The following is a 19,255-nucleotide window of genomic DNA, read 5'->3' as shown; positions in this document are numbered from 1 at the left end:
CATCTGCCTCTACACTACCTCAGACGCCTGCCCCAGAATGGCTGGACCAGCTGTGATGAGGTTCACCCCCAGGATTCCGCATGGCCTGCCCGGGGCTGCTGACCACAACATGCAGTGTTCACCACTACACCACTGGCCGGCACCTTTCATGTTCCATTGGCAACCTGCAGTTGAGTGGAATGTGACTTGAATAGGCTACTTGGGCCAAATGTGGCACTGTGTAGATGAGGCCAGTTTATTTTTCTTCTCCACTGTGATGTCAGAAGATTTGTCAGAATTCTGTCTCTGCTGTCCTGGCACACTTCATTGACACAGGTTTTCAGAGCCCAATGTTAGCAGTGTGATAACTCACCTTTACCAATTAGCCTAAGTATGACTTTTGCTCCAGTTTTTGTGGATGTGACTTTCTCTGACTTTCGAACGTTCAGAGTATGACTAAAACTTAATTGTCTCATTGTGGATTATTCAGATGTGATTTCTGTGTGCCTTCCATTTTCTGTGACCGTTTTCTCTTATCCATGGTATAATTGTTGATATGGTCTCGGCGAGCTGAAGACTCAAATATAAGATTTCTTGGACTCTCAAGGTCTGGCATTGGTGCTCTTTTATTTAGAGAATAGTACGGGATGGCATGGGGACAGGACCGATGGGCAGTGAAGAGCTGCTGCTGCTCCCTGGGGAAGGGACCCATGAGCAGTCAGAGCTCCTGCTGCATCTCTCATTTGAGGGTTAGTGATAATTTTATAAGGCATGGGTACATGACTTGTTTTTACTGGAAAAAGAAATGATGATGTTCAATGTCTTTAAATGATTTCAGTGCAGATGGGGTCGGGTTATTGTGTGGTCATATAACTTTAGATACGGATCTGCCCATATATATTACCATGTAGGTTAGTATGCCCTGAGATGCTCTGCATGGGACAGCTCTAATTCATATCAACAAAAACTCCACCGGGTCATATAGATTGGCATGTAGGCCAGGTCACCTTGGGCTTTTCTAGCTGGAGCAGCCTCAATCCACGACATAAACCCCCTCGAACCCATTTGGACCAGAAATATTTGGGGATATGGACGATGTTCACTCTTCTGTAAATACTTCTGGCTGTACAATGTTGTAGAGGTGTCCCTAAATGGGGCCATAGGCACAGGTAGAAGTTCAGTGGACCAGAAGTCTTCACCTGTGGAGTCCAAGGCTAAGTTATACAGAGCCCCTGGAGAGGAGAGAATCATTTGACGAGATGTGCTCCAAGAGGTGAAATATTTTGGCATGCAGAAGATAAACAACGAAACAGACAACAAACTACAAGTAGAAATACAAGCAGTATGTTTAACCCAATGAATAAGGTTTTGAAGTAGTGCAGAAACCTGGTACTGACTGGGAGTTCAACCAATCGTTTAGAGTTAGGGTTGGTCAGACATGGATTTAATTTGGTGGCGGGGATAGGAAGCCAGAAATATTTTGACGGTAGTCAAGAATATAGGCAAAACATTCAGTTTTTATAACGGCACAGGTGCCCCCTTGTGCTGCTGTCAAGACATCCAGTGCCACTTGGATTTGGAGGACTGCCTTACACATTTGGGATACTTCTAAATTGAGCAGCGAAATGCTATATTGTGCGTCATTTAATGCCTTCATACTGAATTTTATTAGGACTTCCATGTGCAAGACAGGATTTTCAATTCCTAATTGGTGAAGGATAATTGAGTAAAGATGGAAATAACAGTGGAAGACACAGCTGGTCCAGCGCTGTTGCAGTTGGGTAGGTTAGCAGGAGGAGATATATTAAATGTAGTTCTACCTTGCATGCAGACAAAGCCTAGGGTGCATCATCCAACCCATCCAGGTGGCAGCCAAGGCCATAAATTGGACCCACATCGACACTGAGCACCATTAGGGGCTAACCAAAACGTGCTGGGCCGTCTATCCCAGTCAGTCCCAGACCAGTCAGTACTTTTTTAAGGCTATGATACGAGAACACAAATAACAGGGAATTTCCCCATAAGTCGAGTGCTATTAGGCCATGTATCACAGGTGTGATTGGTTTGTTCCCAACAGAGAGTGATCTTTTACTGGGTTGACCACTAGTAGGAGGGAACCAAATATATTCATTCCAAATTTGATATGGTCCATCCTGAGTCTTGATAAGCTGGGGACTTTAAATTTGGAACATGTTGTTTAGGATCCACCCGTGACAAAGCAAATCTATTTAGTATTCGGGCAGTAGTATTGAAGGAAAATATTTGATGGTGGCCAGGGAACTCCCAGGTGTCAGAGATAGATGGCCACAAGGAGACATTATGATTAGCAATAGATGAATCTTGCAAAAGAAAACAGCTAGAATCTAATATCCAGGAATACCTACTATAGCTTCTACATAAACGTATTTTTTCTCTCTTAAATCACCCTCATTTTTACAAAAGATAGCCAAATTAGGATGAACTGGTTTGCAGATAAAGTGTAGCTTCAATACAACTTGCTCCAATTATTTACATAAGAGGAACAAGAATAGTAATTGCTTATACAGGCTTTTTAAAATCTGCTTTGCTGGACTTTTTTATGAGGAATCTCAGATTCAACTGTGAAGGTCTTGCAAGGCCAGAAAAGCCAAGCCAAGGACTTGCCATCAGATTTGGCCTGCAGTACTTACAGATTTGAGTGGTGTTCTCTTTGAGGTCCCCCAAAATATTCGGAGTTCCTTACACCTGTCAGATAAGCAAGCTTCCTTACTTACTGGGTAAGATTGCCAGAATCTCTGTAAACAAGGTACCAGGCCAGTGTTTCCAATTGGCTGTATTCCAGAAAGTCCAATCTTTGTTCCTGAAATGCTGTCTTGTCATATCTGAGCCTGTGTGATTCAAATATGACATTCCAGTCAAAGCCTTGGTAGTATAACCAATGTGACCTGTTATAAGGAGAACAGATTCTTGTGGAACTTATGCAAATATTGCCACTACATAACCATACTCGGTCACAAAGGGTTTCCCAATTCCAGAGGGATAAGGTAGGGAGAAAAAGATAAATGTTTCAGTTTTTCTTATAAAGGCATAATTTCACCAAACGGCTGTAAGTCAAAGTTAGCATAAGAGAAAAGAAAAAATATTTCCTTCATTACGAGAAAACAAAACAACACATCAAAACTCAACAATATTTCAAACAGATGTCCTAAAAAATTATAATCATCCTCATCAGTTCACACAGTCCTGTATAATCAACTCTTGAGCTGAATCTTCTGTCAGCAGATTGATGAACTTAGTTTCTGTTAGAATTCTGTAATTTCTTACTCAGTTCAGTTTTACAATCTGAAAGTTTGTCAGAAACGTGTAGTTTAGAACCTCTGTGTCAGAATCCTTTCCAGGAATTTCTTGGAAGATGAAAGATATTTGCAAAAGAAAAAAGCATCAGAGTAAAACAACAGCTATCTGCAAATGGACAAAGGACTCCAAACGGCAATTGCCAAAGAAACTTGGCTACTTCTGTGACATATAACACTTCCAGATAATAATTGGACTTATGACTGATAACCAGGACAGATCAGAATCTTAAGAATGCCATATAATTTTAAGACATCTATATTAATAACATTTACCCATCTAATACCACCTAAGAAAGTCTGTCTTCACTTATTTCCCAATGTTTTCCATGTAATTTAATAGACCAAATAAGCCTAATTAGTTTGGTATTTTCCTCCTTATAGGAAGAGAGAGCAAATTTCTTTGAGACGACTCGGGGGCCTCTGAAAATCCTCAGAGTAATTTTTCTTCTGTCTACCAGGTCAAAAGAAAGCCTTCATTCAGGATTTGAATATTTTTCAGGGAGAAACTTGTCAAAACATATCAAAAGTTTTTAAAGTGCTTCTTCAAATAGGAAACAACACTCACTGTGAAACAATGCTCAGCTATCTATTCAAAGTGATGACAGAAAGAGTCAAAAATCTTAAGAGTGACCTCACTCATTATTTTCACAAAACAGATTTGTCTCTTAGGTAGAATTACTGAAAGGAATAGCTTGTATAACCTCTTTATCAAGAGCAGATCAAAAGTTCAAGAAAAAGTATCCTTTCAGAGAAAACCAAATTTGAATTTCTGCACCTACTTATTTTTAACATTCAGACTCATTCACTTAATTGAACTTACTTTAGTCTACTTGACCAGGCATAAAACTCCTTTCAGAATTTCTCCTTCACAAGCATTCTACAACTTTGTCCCAAAGTCTTTCTTTTTCCTTTCTAGTACATCAGGACAAATTTATGTTTCTTAATCTATCAAACAAAAATATTTCCATTCTTTATACCTTTTTTACTGAAAACATCCATTTTAACTTCCTTGAATACACAGCTCTTTTACTTATTAATTTCCAGTAGCTTTAATTCCATAGGTTAATTAGAACACTTAAACCTTAACAGACCTAGTAAACACTAAAAATGTAAACAATTATGAATTGTCTTTTATATCAACATTCTAAACACTTCATAAATTTAGAAACGTGGTACTTTACAACAAAACACAAGGCATGCTTCTTAATACACCCAAACGCTTTTAGCCTCTTCACTAAGAAGCCAAAATCAGATAACTTAGCTATGTTTATTAATAATGTTTCAGTGTTTCATCCTATCCAAAAATGACCCAGATATTCAGATTTTTGTCATTTAACTTAACTTGGCAAAACTCAAGATTGTTACCAAAAAGAATTTCGAAGCTGTTTTTTTCCCCAAGTATACAGACTGTAAAAGTTATTGTGAGTTTCATGTATATAAACCATTTTTTCCGACAATTATGTTCAGATTACCTACAGAAACCTCATGAGGCATTTGAAAAAACTGGTCATCGTTTACAGCTATTATTTTGCTGACAAATTTAACAGACAACGTGAACTTATGTGACTAGTAAACCCAGGATGAATGCCTGCATACTATGCAAATACCGACAACTCTGACAAGAAGACTATTTTCAATCAAACCAACAAACTTAAAGTTTTCATTTACCATGGGTTAATTCACGTCACGTTTACTTTGAAAGGCACTGAGTTAATTTCTACTACATTTAGAATTTCAGTAAGCACTTACTTTAAGCCAACTAAACAAAGATCTTAATTTTGGCCATAGCATCTAGGATAAAAGTATCACACCAATAACATACACATAGCCACACATACAGAGAGACTGTACAACCATCGTTTTAAAAACTACTGCTGTGAGTCAGGAACAATAATATTAAGCTCACAAGTTATGAATCCAAACTTTGTTTTGAGCCTTTTTACTAATACTTATGGAGAAGACCTTTGACATGCTAGACTTTTGGCAAAGGCACACTTATGTTCATTTTCCTTTCCCTTCCTTCTTTGTTTTTCAGTCTTAAGAATGAGTGATGGACTGGACAGTAGTTCCTGGAGAGGGAGGATGATAATCTTTTTCATGATAAAGGAACTAGGTGGAATCTGAACCGCCTCTAGAGCTGTCTTTCCAGTCTTGCAAGGATTTTGTAAGGACAGTTGCTCTTGATTTCCCAGAAACTGGACTGTAACTTGAAGGTCCTTTTAGGTTGATCCACCTGTCCAACTGCACCAGAAAGGCACAGAGATACCTCACAAATTTTCTCCTAGTTGGAGTTTCTGGGGCATCACCATACAATTGAAAGTGTTTCTAATTAGTTAGAAGGATTCTGAGTGGTGAGTCTCTGGGGATGCTTACGGCATTCCCCATGGCAGTAAAGCCAGTGTCTGACTGACAGTGGACTGGAAAAGGGTGCAGTGCCCACAGAAGCCGGGAACTGGCTGGAGGTCAGGGCTCCCAGCAGCCGGGTTGAGAGTTAAGTCCCTTGCAAAATATTTTCAATTTTTTCGATTTTACAGAAGGTCCAGGTTCTGGTCAGGTTCAGCCTGAACTTAAGCTCGACTTGGTGACAACAGACTACATGATGAGCAAAACAAAGAAAGGAAAAGAAGACACCAGACCTCACCCTCATGGCCACTCCCAGAGGGTTATCAAGATAAGAGTCACACAACAGTTCCCATGCTGGGGCACACTACCCTAGCACGACAGTTCACAGAATAAATCACAGGTCTGCTACCCTCATAGCCAACTCAGTAGGTGACTAAAATCCTCAATCAGTCATCTGCCAAAAAAGGACACCCTACTTGGTGTTGCCGTGGTGATCAGGGTAGAAAGCCAAAGTTGGGGCTCCCAGGCGTGGAGGCCTTGACTCTTCAAAGATTCTTCTGTTTTCCGGTTGCAAAGCTCAAAAGGAGGTGAAAATGGCCCGTGTAACTCTAAGAAAGATGAAAGAGACACGTGAATTTCCTTGAAAATCCCCTGTGAACGTAGGGCAGCATCCCACCTGTCGTTCCTAATGTGGGGTTCCTATAGCAATGGGTGATGGGGAACTCCGTTCATTGTACAGACTTTCCTTTCTCCACTGTCTCCTCTTGGTGCCGTGATCGAAAATGGGCTGTCCATATATGTGTCCCTATACCTCTGGGCTCTTGATTCTGTTCCATGGTTCTGTTTCTCTGTTTTGCATCCCAGCCTGCGCTGTTTCCATTTCAATTTCTTCGTCCTATATGTTGAAATCAGAAAGTGTGATACCTTGAGCTTTGTTCTTTTTCCTCAGGATTCCTTTGGCTATTCGGGGTCTTTTGTTGCTGGATGTAAACTTTAGGATGCTCGCTTCTATCTCTGTGAGAAATATTGCTGCAACTTTGACTGGGACTGCATGGAATCAAGAGATTTCTCTATGCGGTGTGGACATTTCAAGTGTGTTAATTCTTCCATTTCAAGAGCATGGAATATCCTTCCGCTTCCTTCTGTCTTCTCCCATTTCTTTCTGCAAAGGTTTGCTAGTTTTCTGTTTACAGAGCTTTCACCTGTTGGGGTGAGGTTATTCCTAGGTATCTTATTCTTCTTACTGGCATCCTTTTTCTTTTTTATTGAGGTTAAATTTTCCTATTCTTTGCAACTTTTAATTTGTTTCCTTTTGAAAGAGATTTATCACTGTTCTCACATCTGCTGGAAATGCTCCCGTATTTGCTGAGGAAGAGTGGCTCTGTCTAATGTCGTTTCTCATCTGCTTCTACATTACCTCCCACTCCCGCCCAAGAATGGCTGTACCAGCGGTGAGGAGGTTTACCCCCAGGATTCTACCCTGCCAACTCCTGGCTGCCAACTCAGAATGCGTGGACTTCCCCGATTCATTACTGACCAGCCCCCTTCATGTTCCCTCGGCAACCTGCATTTGAGTGGAATGTGACTTAAATAGGCTACTTCAGCCCAACTCTGGCACTGAGTAGATGTAGCCAGTTTGTATTTTAGGTCAACTGCGATGTCAGAGAATTTGTCATAATTATGTTTCTGCTCTCCCGGCAAGCTTCATGGACACAGGGTTTCAAAGGACGTTTGGAGGAGTCTCATACCCACCCTTTCCAGGTAGCCCAGGTTTTACCTCGCTGCAGTTTTTTGGTTTGTGACACTTTCTGACTTTCAAAAGTTCAAGCAGAGTCTGTCTAAAGTCTGACACCTTTCGCTGTGGATTATTCAGGTGTTATTTGTGTTTGCCTTCCCTATTCTGAGCCCATTTTGTTTTTCCATAGTATAATCATCATGGTCTTTCTGAGATTTCCCCCTTTGGTGTGCTTGTCAGCCAGTTCTCCTTCATCCCAAGGTATCAATTTTCTATTTCTTTAACCACCCTATGTTCTATAGGCCTACGTGTGAGTGCTTTTCATTGTTGGGTGTTGTCTTTGAATTTACATTGGTCACTTGTAGCAATCTTTACCATGCTAGCCTTGGTCAAAATGAGCACTGTGAACACGTGTTCATCTTGGTTGGTCTGACGTTCTGACATCTTAAACTCCAAATTCTAGTTTGTCATGTTAACCTTCTTCATGAACATAATGTACCCGAGACAAATTAGACAGATGTGATGAATTCCGTTCCAGGTAGGATACTTTTCTGTCTCATTTCTGGATTTGGGAAGTTTCGATCTTGACCCCCGATCCTTGAACGTTCCACTAGATTACGTCTAGATACTGTCTTACTGTATTTCTATAAGGTGTGTTATTTGTTTGATTTACAACCTCATGTTTATTTTTCTATAAAGATAATTGTAATGTTCTAATTTTCAGACAACCTCCTTTCACATGGTGTCAATACACGTCATCAGTAATCATTCTACTCCAAGAGATGGGGGAGGAGTATTTCATTGGAGCCAAACTGAGCACACTAGACTGGTAGGGCATCCCTCACAAAGCAATGAAGCCCTCTGGAAAAGAGTGATACTCAGCACACTTCTGGAGCCCTGCCAAACAATGCGACATACCTGGAGCATGACGGGGTTCTAGTCCTTCAAGGGTTCAAAGAGATGTATTGTGACACATTAGCATGTACCCAGTGGGCATCCGTAATGCCAGAGCTATGGAAAGTGAGACTTCTCTTCAATGAGTGCTAGGGGCATAGGAAGGGAAGCATCGATCCTTCTCTACAATGTCCTCAGGAGATCATTCTTGATTTGGGATTATGATTAAGGCAGAAGGACAACGTAGGTCTGATAAGACCCAAGTCCAGCCTCTGGTTTCAAATCAAGTTGCAAGCTTCAATCAGCACGGCCTCCACATCTACTTTAGTAGATGACAATGTTCTCCACTCATTGCTTGTCTCTCTGTTATTTATTGCTTCTCCACAATGACTTCTTTCTTATCCCTTTAATCAGCGGCAATTCTAACTCTTCAAGTTTCAGTGCTGGTTTCTGTTTTTAAATTCTTTTCTGGGTATCTCTCACTTGAGTATCGTAGCCTAGGACAATGCTCGGACTATATAGATGAGGCCCTCTTGGGTGACATGTTCACTGTGATGTCATAAACACCCTCAAACTTCTCAGTTGTCCCGGCATCTTCCATGCACACAGTATTTCAGAGCCATCTGATAGCAGTCTGATAGTTTTCCATTTCCTGGATTTCTTGTCTGTTTATAACTTTATCTTTGGACTTTTAAATGTCTACTACATTCTCTCTAGACACTGAATTCTTTACTTTAAGTTTATCCTTGGTTTTATCTGTCACATTTTGTGGATATGGCCAAATATGTAGACTTTCCCCAGAAAAAGTCCACGAGTCCCTCCCAAGTTGAAGTTGCCCAGCCAATCCTCTGATGTTCAATGATCCTGTCATCTTGTGCAGTCCGACAATTCCACCTATGCAAGTCACATCACTTCCTCCATTCTGTATTTGAGAAGTCTACCAGATGCGTCATAGATTGCAATATATTCATGTTGTTTTCCTGGTGCATATGTATAAGGTATGCTCACAATTTCCACTTATGTATGATCTCTGCCCTCACCATACCATGAAGTCTATCTCTCCTGATGTTACTAATCTGATCAGCACCCGTAATGCGAATCCATGAGTCCCAGGCCACAGACTAGGAACGTGGGCTCTTACACACCAGAACACATGACTGGCCCTGAATTTTACTTTTGGGCCAATCTTTTGCCTGAACTTGGGAAGAAGCTGGCCTGCTGTGATTATTCGTGAAGGTAATGAGTAGTAACCTCACAGAAGGTAACATTTTCCCTTGGTTCATGAGTTTAGCACGGAACACGTTGTCTTTGTAGTATTCTTCTTAATATATTTGCAATGGTCTACCTTTCCGTAGCATCATTAAGCATTTGGAGGAGATTCACAATCCTTGAAAGTTTATCTTCTCTAATCTCTTTCAGCCTCAAAATCTTTATGCCGTGAATCTGCACAGCTTTTTGGATTTTTTCTTTCCCTCTGGGAACCACCAATCCAAAGTGAAGGCTGCCATCAAAGCTAAAATGCTCCATTTGGCCCCAATGAAATTCTCTCCCCCTATATCTTGTTATAGAAGAGTATTGATTATGTGGATTTCCACCGTATGTGAGGAAGATGGCTGAAAATTAGAACATTACACTTATATTTAACGAAAAAGAAACATGCCAGAGCTGAGGATGTAAACCAAACAACTAGCAAACCCTACAGAAATAAAGTACACCAGTATCTAGACGTAATCTACTGGCACAATGAAGGATCCGAAGTCAAGGTCTAGCCTACCCAAATTCAGAAAAAAAGACATAAAAATATCTTACCTGGAGAGAGGAATTCATCAGATTTGTCTAATTTGTCTCAGAAACATTATGTCCATACGGTGGTTGCCAGGACAAACTAGAATTTGGCGTTTCTGATCTCAAAATGTCAAACCAACCAAGATGACCTCGTGTTCTCAGTGCTCAGTTGGACATAGGCTAGGATAGCCAAGATTCCTTCAAGTGAACGATGGAAATTCAAAGACAAAACCCAACAATCACGAAAGCACTCACATCGGCCTAGAGAACACATGGTGATTAAAGAAATACAAAATTCCTAAGTTGGAATGAAGGAGAACACACTGATGAGCATATCTATGGGAGACAGCTGTGAAAGACCATGAGGATTGATGTGGATTAAGGCTGCCCCCATTCGAAAGCCCAAGGTTAGCTGGTGACCATGCAGAACTATAGGACCCGTTGAATTTCTTTTGGTATGAATTAGAGGTGCCCCAGTGAGAGAAGCCCAGGTCATGCTCACCTACATGCCTATCTATGGGGCCAGTTTTGTATCTAGTGTTATATGACCACACAATATCCAGAACCCATCTGAACTGAAATCATTTAATGACTTTTTACATCATCTTTTCTTTTTCCAGGAAAAATAAGTCACGTACCCATGCCTGATAAAATTAGTCCTTAACCTCAACTCCGGGCAGCAGCAGGAGCTGTGACTGCCCATGGGTCCTTTCCCAATGCAGCAGCAGCAGCAGCTCTTCACTGCCCATGGGTCCTGTCCCCATGCCTGCAGCTCTTCACTGCCCATAGGTCCTGTCCCCATGCTATCCTGTACCATTCTCTAAATAAAAGAGCACCACTGCCAGACCTTGAGGGTCCAAGAAATCTTATTTTCAACTCTTGAGCTTGCCGACCCCACATCATATCTCATGGCCCATATGGGTATCGTGCTTCATTGGTTTGTGAGCTCGAATTCTGGTAAGTCCCCTTTCCTTCCTTGTGCCTCTCTCTTTTTCGAGGATGGATCTAAATTCACTTCTCCATCAGGAACTGTCTTGAATAGCTGTATGAATTCATGTTTGCTGCCCATAGCTACTCTATGGTGCAAATCTGGCATTCAGCTTGAAGAGAATCAGTACCTTAAGCCTAAGAGTGATGTAGAATGAATTAATCCATTCCTTCCTGACCCTATCTCTAATACATAAAATTTACTTGGGAAAGGGTCAGCCATTTCAGTCATTAGTATGGTTGGCAATCTCCAAGACTCTCGTGGAAGGTTTCTATCCCTAAAGCTGGATTGGGATACGTCCCATGCACTTGACCATCTGAACTGTGTGAATGTCCCAATCGGGACTGCAGTTCAGGGAAAGTACCAAACTCTAACCTTTGGCTGAGTATTGGAAACCCTTCTTTGGAGAATCGCTCCAACACGCATTGGGTAGAATGACCCCAGCGTGGCAGAAACTTCTTCACTATTTCTCTCCATCATGTTCTCTCTTAAACTTCTCCTTTTCTCTTGGGGACCACTCACCAGGCACCTATTACTTCCAGGCAGAATAGGAAAGATGTTCACCAGGCACCTGTTCCTGCCAGGCATAGCAGGGAAGGTATCCAAGGGATGCAATTCTGGGGGACACCCCCATCACCCCTTGCTATAGGCACCCCACAGTAGGAACAACGGGTAGGAGGCTTCCCTAGGTTCAGGGGGGATTTTCAAGGTAATGGACCTGTCTCTTTCATCTTTCTTAGAGTTACAATGGCCATTTTCATCTTCTTTTGAGCTTTGCAACCGGGAAACAAAGAATCTTTCAAGAGTCAAGTCCTCCAACACTGGGAGCCCAAACTTTGGCTTTCTGGGCCTGATCACCCCGACGACCCCAAGTAGGGTGCCCTCTGTTGGCGCTTGACTCATTGAGTATTTTAGTCACCTACTGAGTTGGCTATGAGGTTAGGAGAGCTTTGATTTATTCTGTGAACTGTCATGCTAGGGTAGTGTGCCCCAGCATGGGAACTGTTGTGTGACTTTTATCATGAAAACCCTCTGGGAGTGGCCATGAGGGTGAGGTCTGGTGTCTTCTTTTCCTTTCTTTGTTTTGCTCATCATGTCCTCTGTTGTCACCAAGTCGAGCTTAAGTTCAGGCTGGACTTGAGCAGAACCTGGACATTCTGTAAAATTGAAAAACTTGAATATATTTTGCAAGGGACTTAACTCTCAACCCGGCTACTGGGAGACCCGGCCTCCAGCATGTTCCAGGCCTTTGTAGGCACTGCACCCTTGTCCAGTTCACTGTCAGTCCGACACTGGCTTTACTGCCATGGGGAATGACGTAAGCATCCCAAGAGACTCAGCACTTAGGGTCATTCTAACTAATTAGAAACACTTTCAATTGTATGGGTATGCCCCAGAAACTTCATCTGGGAGAAAATTTGTGATGTATCTCTGTGCCTTTCTGGTGCAGTTGGACAGGAAGATCAACCTAGAATGTCCTTCAAGTTTCAGTCCAGTTTCTGAGAAATCAAGAGCAACTGTCCTTACAAAATCCTTGCAAGACTGGAAAGACAGCTCTAGAGGCAGTTCAGATTCCACCTACTTCCTTTATCATGAAAAGGATTCTCATCCCTCCTCTCCAGGAACTACTATGTAGCCCATCACTCATTCTTAAGACTGAAAAAAAAAAGGAGGGGAAAGGATAAATGGTCATAAGTGCGCCCTTGCAAAAAGTCTCCCATCTCGAGGGTCTTCTCCATAAGTATTAGTAAAAAGGCTCAAAAGAAAGTGTGGATTCATAACTGGTGAGCTTTATATTATTGTACCTGATTCACTGGAGTAGTTTTTAAAACAATGGTTGTACAGTCTCTGTCTATGTGTGTCTATGTGTACATTATACGTGTGATATTTTTACCCCTGGATGGTCTGGCCAAAATTAAGATCTCTGTTTAGTTGGCTTAAAGAAAGTGCTTACATAAATTCTAAATGTAGTAGAAATTAACTCAGTGCCTTTCAAAGTTAATGTGATGTGAATTAACCTTTGGTAAATGAAAGCTTGTTAAAGTTTGTTGCTTTGATTGAAAATAGTCTTGTTGTCAGAGTTGTCAGTATTTGCATAGGATGCAGGCATTTCTGCCTGGGTTATCTAGTCATATAAGTTCACTTTCTTAAATTTGTCAGTAAAATAATAGCTTTAAATGATGACCAGTTTTGTCTAATTCCTCATGAGGTTTCCATAGGTAATCTGAACCTGGTTGTTGGAAACAAATGGTTTAAATACATAAAACACATAAAGGTGGGTACAATAACTTTTACGGTCAGTATACTTGTTGAAACCAAGCAGCTTCAAAATTTTTCTGTGTAACAATCTTGACTTTTGCAAAGTTAAGTTAAATGATAAAAAGATGAATATGCGGGTCATTTTTGGATAGAATGAAAACTGAATCATTATTAATAAACATATCTAAGTTATCTACTTTGGGCTTCTTCTTGAAGAGGCTAAAAGCGTGTGGGTGTATCAAAAAGCATGCCTGTGTTTTATTGTAAAGCTGCATGTTTCTAAAGTTATGAAGTGTTTAGAATGCTGACATAAAAGACAATTCATAATTGCTTACTTTTTTGTGTTTAGTAGATCTGTTAAGGCTTAAAAGTTCTAATTAACTTATGGAATTAAAGCTACAGGAAATTAATAAGGAAAAGAGCTCTGTATTCAGGGAAGTTAAAATGTATGCTTTCAGTAAAAAAGGTGTAAAGAATGGAAATATTTTTGTTTGATGGGTTAAGAAACATAAATTTATCCTAATATACTAGAAAGGAAAAAAGAAAGAGTTGTTGACACATTCTGAAAACGAAAAAGAAAGTTGTAGAAGGTTTGTGAAGTAGAAATTCTGAAAAGAGTTTTATGCCTACTCAAGTAGACTAAAGTAAGTTCAATTAAGTGCATGAGTTTGAATGTGTAACATTATTAGGTGCAGAAATTCAAATTTGGTTTTCTCTAAAAGGATACTTTTTCTTGAACTTTGGATCTGCTCTTGATAAATAGGATATAAAAGCTCTTCCTTTGAGTAAGTCTACCTAAGAGAGAAACGTGTTTTGTGAAAATAATGACTGAGGTCACTCTTAAGATTTTTGACTCTTTCTGTCATCACTTTGAATAGATACCTGAGCATTGTTTCACAGTGAGTGTTGTTTCCTATTTGAAGAAGCATTTAAAAAACTTTGGATATGTTTTGACAAGATTCTCCCTCAAAAATATTCAAATGCTGAATGAAGTCTTTCTTTTGACCTGGTGGACAGAAGAGAAATTACTCTGCGGATTTTCAGAGGGCCCCTGAGTCTTCTCAAAGAAATTTGCTCTCTGTTCCTGTAAGGAGGAAAACATTTAACTAATTAGGCTTATTTTTTCTATTAAATTACATGGGAAACATTGTGAAACAAGTGATGATAGATATTCTTATGTGGTATTAGATGGGTAAATGTTATTAATATAGATGTCTTCAAATTATATAGAATTCCTAAGATTCTGATCTGTCCTGGCTATCAGTCATAAGTCCACTTATTATCTGTAAGGGTCATATGTCACAGAAGTAGCCAAGTTTCTTTGTCAATTGCCCTTTTGTGTCCTTTGTCCATTTGCAGATAATTGTTGTTTTTCTCTGATGCTTTTTTCTTTTGCAAATATGTTTCATCTTCCGAGATATTCTGGGAAAGGATTCTGACACAGAGGTTCTAAACTACAGGTTTCTGATAATCTTTCAGATTGTAAAACTGAGCTGAGTAAGAAACTACAGAATTGTAACAGAAACTAAGCTCCTCGATCTGCTAAGGACAGATTTAGCTCAAGAATTGATTATACAGGACTGTGTGAACTGATGAGGACGATTATAATTTTTTAGGACTTCTGTTTGAAATATTGTTGAGTTTTGATGTGTTGTTTTGTTTTCTCATAATGAAGGAAGTCTTTTTCTCTTTTCTCTTATGCTAACTTTGACTTACAGCAATTTGGTGAAATTATACCTTTATGAGCAAAACTGAAACATTTATCTTTTTCTCCCTACCTTATCCCTAAGGAATTGTCAAACCCTTTGTTACGGAATATGGTCATTTTGTGGCAATAGTTGCATAAGTTCCATAAGAATCTGTTCTCCTTATAACAGGTCACATTGGTTATATTACCAAGGCTTTGACTGGAATGTCATATTTGAAACATACAGGCTCAGATATGACAAGACAGCATTTCAGGAACAAAGATTGGACTTTCTGGAATACAGCCACTCGGAAACACGGGCCTGGTACCTTGTTTACAGAGATTTTGGCAATCTTACCCGTTAAGTAAGGAAGCGTGCTTATCTGGCAAGTGCAAGTAACCTCCAAATACTTTGGGGGACCTGAAAGAGAACTCCACTCAAATCTGTAAGTACTGCAGGCAAAATCTGATGGCAAATCCTTGGCTTGGCTTTTCTGGCCTCTAGAGGCCTTCACAGTTCAATCTGTGATTCCTCATAAAAATTTCCAGCAAAGCATACTTTAAAAAGCCTGTATAAACAATTGCTATTCTTGTAGCTGTTATGTAAATAATTGGAGCAAGTTGTATTGAAACTACACTTTACTTGCAAACCTGTTAATCCTGATTTGGCTATCTTTTGTAAAAATGAGGGTGATTTAAGAGAGAAAAAATTATGTCTCTGTAGAAGCTATAGTAGGCATTCATGGATATTAGATTCTAGCTCTTTTCATCCACAAGATTCATCTATTACCTATCGTAATGTCTCCTTGTGCTCGTCTATGTCTGACACGTGCGAGTTCCCTGGCCACAATCAAACATTTTCCTTTAAAACTACTCCCCAAATACTAACTAGATTTGCCTTGTCACAGGTGGATCAGAAACAACAAGTTCCAAAGGGAAAGTCCCCAACTTATCGATACACACTGGATGGACCATATGAAATTTGGGATGAATGTATTTGGTTCACTCCTACTAGTGGTCAACTCAGTAAAAGGTCACTCTCTGTTGGGAACAAACCAATCACACTTGTGATACATGGCCTAATAACAGCCGACCTATGGGGAAAATTCGCTGTTATATGTGTTCTCATATCATAGTCTTAAAAAAGTACTGATTGGTTTGGGACTGACTGGGATAGACAGCCCAGCACGCTTTGGTTAGTCTCTAATGGTGCTCAGTGGCTATGCGGCTCCAATTTATGGCCTTTGCTGCCACGTAAGTGGATTGCACGATGCACACTAGGCTTTAGCTGGATGCAGGGTAGAACTACATTTACTACATCTCCTCCTGCTATCCTACCCAACCTGCAGCAGCGCTGAACCAGGTCTGTCTTCCACCGGTATGACCATCTTTCCGCAATTTTCCTTCCCCAATTAGGAATCGAAAGTGTCATCTTGCACATGGAAGTCCTAAACAAATTTATTATGAAGGCATTAAATGATGCACAACATAGCATTTTGCTGCTCAAGTTAGAAGTATCCCAAATGTGTAAGGCAGTCCTCCAAATCCAAATGACACTGGATGTCTTGACAGCAGCACAAGGAGGCACCTATGCCATTATAAAAACTGAATGTTGTGTCTATATTCCTGACTACTGTCAAAATATTTCTGGCTTCCTATCCCAACCACCAAATTAAATCCGTGTCTTATCAACCCTAACTCTAAACGATTGGTTGAACTCCAAGTCAGGACCAGGTTTCTGCACTACTTCAATACTTTATACATTGGGTTAAACATACTGCTTGTATTTCTTATTATAGTTTGTTGTCTGTTTCATTGTCTGTCATCCGCATGTGAAAAAAGTTTCACCTCCTGGACCACCTCTCGTCAAATGATTCTCTCGTCTCCAGAGGCTCTGTACACCTTGTCAGCCTTGAACTCCACAGGTGAAACCTTCCAGTCCACTGAACATCCTTCCTGTACCTATGACCCTATTTAGGGACAGCTCTGCAACCTTGTACAGCCATAAGTAGTTACAGAAGACTGACCATCGTCCATATCCCCAAACCTCTCCAGTCCAAATGGGTTCAGGGGGTGTTTATGATGTGGATTAAGGCTTCCCCAGCTAGGGAAGCCCAAGGTGATCTGGCCTACATGCCAAACTATATGAGCAGGTGGAATTAGGGCTGACTCAGGGAGAGAAGCTCAGCGCATCCTCACCTACATGCTGATCTACAGGGCCAGATCCGTATCTAAAGTTATATGACTGCACATTAACCAGACCCCATCTGCACTGAAATCATTTAAAGACATTTTACCACATCATTTCTTTTTCCAGTAAAAATAAATCATGTACCCATGACTTATAAAACTAGCCCTAACCCTCAACTCAGGGCAGCAGCAGGAGCTTTGACTGACCATGGGTCCCATCCCCAGGGAGCAGCAGCAACTCTTCACTACCCATGGGTCCTGTCCCCATGCTATCCCATACTATTCTCTAAATAAAAGAGCACCAGTGCCAGACCTTCAATGTCCGAGAAATCTTTCATTCGAGTCTTCAGCTCGCCGAGCCCATATCAACAATTATAACATGGAAAACAAAAAACCGTCCCAGAAAATGGAAGGCACACAGAAATCACACCTGAATAATCCACAATGAAAGATGTCCGTTTTAGACATTCCCTGAACGTTCGAAAGACAGAGAAAGTCACAAACCCAAAAACTGTAGCAAATGTCAAACCTAGGCTAACTGGTAAGGGTGAGTTATGAGACTGTTAAAATCTGGCTCTGAAAACCTGTGTCGATGAAGTTTGCCATGATAGCAGAGACACAATTCTGAGAAATCCTCTGACATCACAGTGGAGAAGAAAAACAAACTGGCCTCGTCTACACAGTGCAAGATTTGTCCCAAATAGCATATTCAAATCACATTCCACATCAAATGCAGGTTTCCAATGGAACATGAAAGGTGCTGGTCAGTGGTGCAGTGGTGAAGTCCGCAAATTCTGGGTCGGCACCCAGGGCAGACCATGCAGAATGCTGGAGGTGAACCTCCTCACCTATGGTCCAGATATTCTGGGGCAGGCGTCCAAGGTAGTGTAGAGGCAGATGGGAAGCAACGTCAGACAGCGTCATTCTTGCCCAGCTAATACAGCAGCATCGCCACCAGATGTGCGTACAGCCATAAACATCTGCCAAAACAAAAACAATGAAAAGTTTCAAAGAATAGAAAAACTGAACCTCTGGAAAAAAAATGCAAGTAAGAAGAATAAGATTTCTAGGAATAAGCTTAGACAAACAGGTGCAAGCTATGGAAACCAAAAACTAGCAAAGCTTTAGGGAAAGAAATTCCAGAAAACACAAGGAAACGGAAGGGTATTCCGTGCTCTAGGAATGTAAGATCTGAAACACCTGAAACGTCCGCAATGGATAAAGCAATCTCTGGGTTGCATGCAATCCCAGTCAAATTTGCAGCAATCTTTTCCACAGAAATAGAAGAGGAAATCCTAAAGTCTCTATCCAGCAACAAGGGACCCTGAATACCCAAAGGAATTCTAAGGAGAACGAACAAAGGAGGACGTATCACACTTTGATTTCAACATGTAGGACGAAGCACTTGGTACCGAACCAGCACAGCCTGGTCCCAAAAACAGGCACAAAGCCCAATGGAACAGAATGGAGAACACAAGGGTCAACTCAGACATATATGGACAGCGCATTTGCAATGAGGAAGGCAAGAGGAGACAGTGGAGAAAGGAGAGTCTCTAAAATAAATGGTGCTGGGAAGACTGCACAGCCACATGTAACACAATAAGAGTAGATCATGATGTTACACCAGGCACACACACCACCTCGAAATGGATTAAAGCCTTCAACGGAAGTCTTGAAACAGTGAAACTTCTAGGAGAAAACACAGGCAGCTTGCTCTTTGCCATCTTGGGTAGCCGCCTATTTGGAAGAAGCATGTGTGACTGGGCAAGGGCAACAAAGAAAAGAAGAAAGAAGCAGGCCTCTGTCCAACGTAGAAGCTTCTGTCCAGCCGGGGAAACCGTCCACTCAATGCAAAGACAGCACAACAACAGGGAGAGGATGTTTCAAACCACACATCTGAGAAGGGCTGAATAGCCAAAAGAACCAATGACCACACACGTCTCCACAAGAGAAAAAACAAGCCCATTAAAACCTGGGCAAAAGATGGAAACAGAGATTTACCCCAAGAAGACAGAACGGTGGCCAACAGCTGTATGAACACATGTTCAACACCAGTAAGT

Source organism: Equus asinus, chromosome 28, assembly GCF_041296235.1.
Source record: "Equus asinus isolate D_3611 breed Donkey chromosome 28, EquAss-T2T_v2, whole genome shotgun sequence".
Taxonomy (NCBI): domain Eukaryota; kingdom Metazoa; phylum Chordata; class Mammalia; order Perissodactyla; family Equidae; genus Equus; species Equus asinus.
This window is presented reverse-complemented; position numbering follows the sequence as displayed.